Source organism: Oncorhynchus keta, chromosome 27 (assembly GCF_023373465.1).
Source record: "Oncorhynchus keta strain PuntledgeMale-10-30-2019 chromosome 27, Oket_V2, whole genome shotgun sequence".
NCBI lineage: Eukaryota > Metazoa > Chordata > Actinopteri > Salmoniformes > Salmonidae > Oncorhynchus > Oncorhynchus keta.
Window position 1 is genome coordinate 9,033,660 of NC_068447.1, and position 9,061 is coordinate 9,042,720.

The following is a 9,061-nucleotide window of genomic DNA, read 5'->3' on the forward strand; positions in this document are numbered from 1 at the left end:
TTTATCTCTCTCTCCTCGTCAATCTCTCATATCTCTCTCTCTCCTTCACCCTCTCACATCTCTCTCCTTCACCCTCTCATATCTATCTCCTTCACCCTCTCATCTCTCTCATATCTTTCTCTCTCCTTCACCCTCTCATATCTCTCTCCTTCACCCTCTCATCTCTCTCTCATATCTTTCTCTCTCCTTCACCCTCTCACATCTCTCTCCTTCACCCTCTCATCTCTCTCTCTCTCTCTCTCTCTCTCTCTCTCTCTCTCCTCTCACCGTCTCATCTCTCTTTCTCTCTCCTTCACCCTCTCATATCTCTCTCCTTCACCCTCTCATATCTCTCTCCTTCACCCTCTCATAGCTCTCTCCTTCACCCTCTCATAGCTCTCTCTCATCTCTCTCTGTCAGTCTTCCCAGAGAGAGTAGTGTAGTAGATAGCGGCTCAGTATGTGGGTACAGATTCGTGGGATCATCATGTTGGGAGATATCTCATATTTCTCTCTCTCTGCAGCTTCAATGATTCTCACACACCACTCTCTCTATCTCGCTCTCTATCTCTCTCCCATTCTCTCTCTCTCTTCCTGACGCTCTCGGTCTCTCTCTCTCTCTCTCTCTGTCTCTCTCTCTGTTTCCTCTCTCCCTCTTTCTTTCCTCTCTCCCCTCTTCTCTCTCTTCCCATCTCGCCCACATGGTTCTTCACGTAAGCACTTGTGATAAGTCACCCTGTTCCCACAGCAACCATTCTTCTACTGAGCAGAGAGAGAGAGAGAGAGAGAGAGAGAGAGAGATATAAGTATGCTGTCTATTTCTGGGAGCCTTTCAACCTGCTGCTTTCAGCTAAGCTATGGGTGGAAAAGGCAAGGAGGATGGTTCATATTGGAATTCTTAGGCCAGTGTTAGCGCAGTGTGTTAGCGCAGAGTGTTAGCGCAGAGTGTTAGCGCAGTGTGTTAGCACAGTGTGTTAGCGCAGAGTGTTAGCGCAGAGTGTTAGCGCAGAGTGTTAGCGCAGAGTGTTAGCGCAGAGTGTTAGCGCAGAGTGTTAGCGCAGGGCTAAATCAAAAAGGTGTGTCGTTGGGGGAGTTGTCCTATCCATTTACATGATAATCATGTTCAATAATATTGTACATTCTAGAATAGCCTTCTTAGCCCATTCCCGGCTAAACAAAACATCTTAAGGAACTATCTCAATGAAGTACCTAAACCTGATCAAGGAGTTTCCTCTTGGTCTAAAAGGAGTGACCTCTTGGTCTAAAAGGAGTGACCTCTTGGTCTAAACGTTGGTTTCCTCTTGGTCTAAAAGGAGTGACCTGTTGGTCTAAAAGGAGTTTCCTCTTGGTCTAAAAGGAGTTTCCTCTTGGTCTAAAAGGAGTTTCATCTTGGTCTAAAAGGAGTGACCTCTTGGTTTAAACGTTGGTTTCCTATTGGTCTAAGAGGAGTGACCTCTTGGTCTAAACGTTGGTTTCCTCCTGGTCTTAAAGGAGTTTCCTCTTGATCTAAACGTTGGTTTCCTATTGGTCTAAACGTTGGTTTCCTATTGGTCTAAACGTTTGTTTCCTATTGGTCTAAACGTTGGTTTCTCCAATGGGAAACCCAGGTTCACATCCTGCGTGTTACAATACTGCCCAATATGGGGAGGAGGTCAAAGGGGCACGAATGTAGCGGACATGAATCGGTCATGGTCATGAGTCGGTTTTGCAGAAATACTCATAATAAACATTGATAAAAGGTACAACTGTTATTCACAGAATGAAATATACACTTCTCCTTAATGCAACCGCTGTGTCAGATTTCAAAAAATCTTTACGGAAAAAGCTTAATCTGAGAATGGTGCTCAGAGCCCAATCCAGCCTGAGAAATATCCGCCATTTTGGAGTCAACAGAAGTTAGAAGTTACACCATAAATATTCACTTACCTTTGATGATCTTCAACAGAAGGCACTCCCAGGAATCCCAGTTCGACAATAAAATGACTGATTTGTTCCATAAAGTTCCATAAAGTTCCATCATTTATGCCCAAATAGCCACTTCTTGTTAGCGTGTTCAGCCCAGTAATCCATCTTCATGAGGCGCAGGCACTTCGTCCAGACAAAAACTCGAAAAGTTCCGTTAAACAGTCTTTTACAAACATGTCAAACGTGTCAAACGATGTATGGAATAAATCTTTAGGATGTTTTTAACATAAAACAACCAACCAGAGAATTCCTTTGTCTGAATGAAGAAAAGCATTGGAGAGAGAGCATGCGTCATGAGACCAAGGCTCTCTGACTCCTTCATAGCAGAATCCTCAAGTTCCTAAAGACGGTGGACATCTAGTGGAAGCCATATCTCAATGTGTATTCGGTAAGCCAATCTTTAAAAAAAAACTACAAACCTCAGATGTCCCACTTCCTGGTTGGATTTTTCTCAGGTTTTTGCCTGCCATATGAGTTCCGTTATACTCACAGACATCATTCAAACAGTTGTACAAACTTCAGAGTGTTTCCTATCCAATAGTAATAATAATATTCATATATTAGCATCTGGGACAGAGTAGTAGGCAGTTCACTCTGGGCACGCTATTCATCCAAAAGTGAAAATGCTGCCCCCCCTATGCCAAAAAGAGTTGTAACATGGTCATGGTGACAGCACTTCAAACAAGGCAAAATGTCAGAGGAAAACCTGAACGGCCATGTGCTTTACCTGAGAATATTTTTGTTATTCCCCATACTTCTAGAATTATTCTGTTTCTTCCTTGACTTGTTGTCAAATATGTAGTCTACTCACTGTTGCTATTCAAAATGGCCCCCCAAAAATATTGATAGCATCCTAGTCCTGTAACTGCAGGCGACAGATTTGTTACAATTTAAAAGCCCTTTATTTCCTCAATGTGTGGCTTTATGAACCATAACACAATTACATTATGTATGCAGTTCTGTTATTTGTTTCTATTAATCAAATCTGGCCTACACAATCACACAATATTTATATATATATACGAGTAGGTCGTAAAAACATGTTTTAGTATGAAGGATTCTTTATGAAATACCTCTGCTTGTTATGGCTGTGTACAGGAGGTCGAAGTCAGGAGAACAAAGTAGATTAAACAGGCGCACTTTATTCCGGTAAAGAAAAAGGCACAAAATGACATCAAAGTGCCCAAAAGAAAACATGAACTAAAGTATAGCGCATGAACATCTCAAGTAACAATAAACACACAACGACATAGAGGGGAACAGAGGACTAAATACATGCAGTGTGATTAGATAATGAAAACCAGGTGTGTATGGAAACAAGACAAAACAAATGGAAACATGAACTCAAGTATAGCGCATGAACATCTCAAGTAACAATAAACAATTACACACAAAGACATAGAGGGGAACAGAGGACTAAATACATGCAGTGTGATTAGATAATGAAAACCAGGTGTGTATGGAAACAAGACAAAACAAATGGAAACATGGAGCGGTGATGGCTAGGAAGCCGAACACAGAACGCAGAACGCAGAACGCCGCCCGAACAAGGAGAGGAACTATGACTTTAATGGAGTGGGGTCCACGTCCCGAGCCGGAACCGCCACCAAGGACAGACGCCCACCCGGACCCTCTCTATGGTTTTGAGGTGCGTCCGGGAGTCCGCACCCTAGAGGGGGTTCTGTCACACCTTGGTCTTAGTGTTTTGTGTTTTCGTTGATTGTTTGGTCAGGCCAGGGTGTGACATGGGTTTGTTTTGTTGTATTTCGTATTGGGGTTTTTGTATTATTGGGATTGCGGCTGAGTAGGGGTGTTGTATGGGCTTGGCTGCCTGAGGCGGTTCTCAATCAGAGTCAGGTGATTCTCGTTGTCTCTGATTGGGAACCGTATTTAGGTAGCCTGGGTTTCGCTTTGTATTTCGTGGGTGATTGTTCCTGTCTCTGTGTAGTGTTCACCAGATAGGCTGTAGAAGGTTTCACGTTCCGTTTGTTGTTTTTGTATTTATTCAGTTATTTCATGTATCGTTCCGTTTTTCTTCATTAAAGACATGAGTAACCACCACACTGCATTTCGGTCCGACTCTCTTTCTACAAACGAAGAACGCCGTTACAGCAGAACGCCGCCCGAACAAGGAGAGGAGCCGACACATTTGATCATGATAAATTAATGACTCGTTTGCAATATTATTTTTATGTAAACATGATCAATGACCAAATTTTTATGATAAACTAAAATGTGCTTTTTCTAGTTGAGAGTTTCTGTTCAATGCCCTTCCAGAGAACACTGCCATATCTAGAAAGAAACATATTAAAAGAGCAATCAAAGTTCATATTTCTAATTGTACTACAATATTATGATGTCATTATTCTAATTGTACTACAATATTATGATGTCATTATTCTAATTGTACGACAATATTATGATGTCATTATTCTAATTGTACTACAATATTATGATGTCATTATTCTAATTGTACTACAATATCATGATGTCATTATTCTAATTGTACTACAATATCATGATGTCATTATTCTAATTGTACTACATTATCATGATGTCATTATTCTAATTGTACTACAATATTATGATGTCATGATTCTAATTGTACTACAATATTATGATGTCATTATTCTAATTGTACTACAATATTATGATGTCATTATTCTAATTGTACTACAATATCATGATGTCATTATTCTAATTGTACTACAATATTATGATGTCATTATTCTAATTGTACTACAATATTATGATGTCATTATTCTAATTGTACTACAATATTATGATGTCATTATTCTAATTGTACTACAATATTATGATGTCATTATTCTAATTGTACTACAATATTATGATGACATTATTCTAATTGTACTACAATATCATGATGTCATTATTCTAATTGTACTACAATATCATGATGTCATTATTCTAATGTAAATCTACATTATCATGATGTCATTATTCTAATGTTAATCTACAATATCATGATGTCATTATTCTAATATTAATCTACAATATTATGATGTCATTATTCTAATGTTAATCTACATTATCATGATGTCATTATTGTAATGTTAATCTACATTATCATGATGTCATTATTCTAATGTTAATCTACAATATTACGATGTCATTATTCTAATGTTAATCTACATTATCATGATGTCATTATTCTAATGTTAATCTACAATATCATGATGTCATTATTCTAATGTTAATCTACAATATCATGATGTCATTATTCTAATGTAAATCTACATTATCATGATGTCATTATTCTAATGTTAAACTACATTATTATGATGTCATTATTCTAATGTAAAGCTACATTATCATGATGTCATTATTCTAATGTTAATCTACAATATTATGATGTCATTATTCTAATGAAAATCTACATTATCATGATGTCATTATTCTAATGTAAATCTACATTATCATGATGTCATTATTCTAATGTTAATCTACAATATTATGATGTCATTATTCTAATGAAAATCTACATTATCATGATGTCATTATTCTAATGTTAATCTACATTATCATGATGTCATTATTCTAATGTAAATCTATATTATCATGATGTCATTATTCTAATGTTAATCTACAATATCATGATGTCATTATTCTAATGTGAATCTACATGATTATGATGTCATTATTCTAATGTAAATCTACATGATTATGATGTCATTATTCTAATGTAAATCCTGACTCCTCCCTCCTTTTCTTTTAATTTCCTCATGTTGGGATTTAATCTTCATTAAAAAACTTTTCAATATAATTTAGGTTTGTAAAACCAAAAATAGTTGTGTTCTGTTCATAAAATATTTCAGGCAGTCACAGAGTTGGTAGGGTTTCAGAGCTGTCTATCAACACTACAACACAGCATGTTTTCAGGCCAACCACAACACAGATGCTTGAGAATCACACAGCATGTCGGGTTGCCAGGTTTCAGACCCTTCAATTAGCATGTCACGTGGGCCATTACAATCTATGTCATTAAAAAACTTTTTCAATATAATTTATTGTGGTAAAACCTACGGAAAATAGTTGTGTTCTGTTCATAAAAATTTCAGGCAGCCAACAACACCACGCCAGGCCACACCACAACACAGCATGTCGGGTCACGCCAGGCCACACCACAACACAGCATGTCACGTCACGCCAGGCCACACCACAACACAGCATGTCGGGTCACGCCAGGCCACACCACAACACAGCATGTCACGTCACGCCAGGCCACACCACAACACAGCATGTCAGGTCACGCCAGGCCACACCACAACACAGCATGTCGGGTCACGCCAGGCCACACCACAACACAGCATGTCACGTCACGCCAGGCCACACCACAACACAGCATGTCACGTCACGCCAGGCCACACCACAACACAGCATGTCGGGTCACGCCAGGCCACACCACAACACAGCATGTCACGTCAGGACAGGTCAACAACCTTTCCATCAACGTCAGCAAAACAAAACAAAGGAGTTGATTGTCGACTTCAGGAAGTAGAGGAGGAAACATGCCCTGATCCACATCAACATCACCCTGACCTAATACTATCTAGCTACTGCTTGTCACCCTGGCCTGCTACTATCTAGCTACTACTGCCTGTCACCCTGACCTAATACTATCTAGCTACTGCTTGTCACCTAGCTACGTCCCTCTAAGTTACTGCAGGACAGCAGTGCTCAGTAGGCGGGACTCGGGAGCGAAGGATACTGTGCCCTGTGTTGTTGTGTTGTTGGCTTGCAGTGCAGTGCAGTGCTCTCCCCATTGAGCTGTTATCACGGTGAAATCCAGATGGTTACAAAATCATGGGCATTAAACTAGAGTTGATCCCTTTGCTGCTATAACAGCATTCAATCTTTCCACTAGATGTTGGAATAATAATAATATAATAATATGCTGCTGGCTTTTATCCAAAGGACTTATCATGCATACATTCTACGTATGGGTGGCCCCGGGAACCACAAGAGCATTAATGAGGTTGGGGACCACTGGAACATTGCTGTGGGGAATTGCTTCCGTTCAACCACAAGAGCATTAATGAGGTTGGGCACTAATGTTGGGGGCGATTAGGCCCTGGCTCGCTGTCGGCATTCCAATTCATCCCAAAGGTGTTTGATGGGGTTGAGGTCAGGGCTCTGTGCAGGCCAGTCATATTCTTCCACACCGATCTCAACAAACCATTTCTGTATGGACCTTGCTTTGTTCACAGGGGCATTGTCATGCTGAACCAGGAAAGGGCCATTCCCCAAACTCTTGCCACAATGTTGGAAGCACAGAATCGCCTAGAATGTCTTTATGCTGTAGTGTTAAAATTTCCCTTCACTGGAACTAAGGGGCCTGAACCATGAAAAACAGCCCCAGACCATTATTCCTCCTCCACCAAACTTTACAGTTGGTAACTATGCATTGGGATAGGTAGTATCTCCTGGCAAACCAAGATTTGTCCGTCAGACTGCCAGATGCTGAAGCGCGATTCATCACTCCAGAGAATGCGTTTCCACTGCTCCAGAGTCCAATAGTGCCGAGCTTTACACCACTCCAGTCAACGTTTGGCACATGGTGATCTTAGGCTTGTGTGCGGCTGCTCGGCCACGGAAACCCATTTCATGAAGCTCCCCATCGGGGAAGCTTTTGTGCTGATGTTGCTTCCAGAGGCAATTTGGAAATCGGTAGTGAGTGTTGCAACCGAAGACAGATGATTTGTATGCTCTAAACGGTTCAGCACTCAGCGGTGTGGTCTACCACTTTGCGGCTGAGCCGTTGTTGCTCCTAGACGGTTCCACTTAGCAATCACAGCACTTAAAGTTGATGAATTTGATGAACTGACTTGTTGGACGGGTGGCATCCTATGACAGTGCCACGTTGAAGGTCACTGAGATCTTCAGTAAGGCCATTCTACTGCCAATATTTGTCTATGGAGATTGCATGGCTGTGTGCTCGATTTCATATACCAGTCAGCAACAGGTGTGGCTGAAATAGCAGTATCCACTCATTTGAAGGGGTGTCCACATACAGTGCCTTGGGAAAACATTCAGACGCCTTATATTTTACCACACTTTTATTACGTTACAGCCTTATTCTAAAATGGATTGAATAAAAACATTTCCTCTTCAATCTACACACAATACCCCATAATGACATCACAACGCCCCATCATGACATCACAAAACCCAATAATGACATCACAATAATCCATAATGACATCACAACACCCCATCATGACATCACAATACCCCATAATGACATCACAATACCCCATAAAGACATCACAACACCCCATAATGACATCACAACACCCCATCATGACATCATGATCCTTCTGGTCCTTCTGTAGCTCAGTTGGTAGAGCATGGTGCTTGAAACGCCAGGGTAGCGGGTTCGATTCCCGGGACCACCCATACGTAGAATGTATGCACACATGACTGTAAGTCGCTTTGGATAAAAGCGTCTGCTAAATGGCATATATATATATATACATCACAACACCCCATCATGACATCACAACGCCCCATCATGACATCACAACACCCCATCATGACATCACAACGCCCCATCATGACATCGCAACACCCCATCATGACATCAGAACACCCCATCATGACATCACAACGCCCCATCATGACAAAGCGAAAAACGGGTTTTTAGAAAATATACAAATGTATCTGAACTGTACCCATAATGCTCTGTTACAGTACACATAATGCTCTGTAACAGTACCCATACTGCTATGTTACAGTACCCATAATGCTCTGTTACAGTAAACGGAGTGAAATCAGCCAGTCAGACTGTTGGAATAGAGACATGCTGACAATGTTGTTAAGGGCAACGCTAGCAAATGAAGAAAGTAGTTAGTTGCCACAGTAACAGAGGCATGGGGTGTTTAGCTGGCATGTGTTGGGTTTTAAATAGATCGAGCATGCAGTTCAGCACACGCACACACACCAGTAGTTATGTGGACCCAGTGGTTGTGATAGCAGCCTACTCCACTCAGGGAGGTCATTTATCAGAGTACTATTAATGTCACAAAAGACACACACACTGAAGAGACAGGACACGATATCACTGCTATCCTACTGTAAGCCCTGCAGCTACGGTAGGG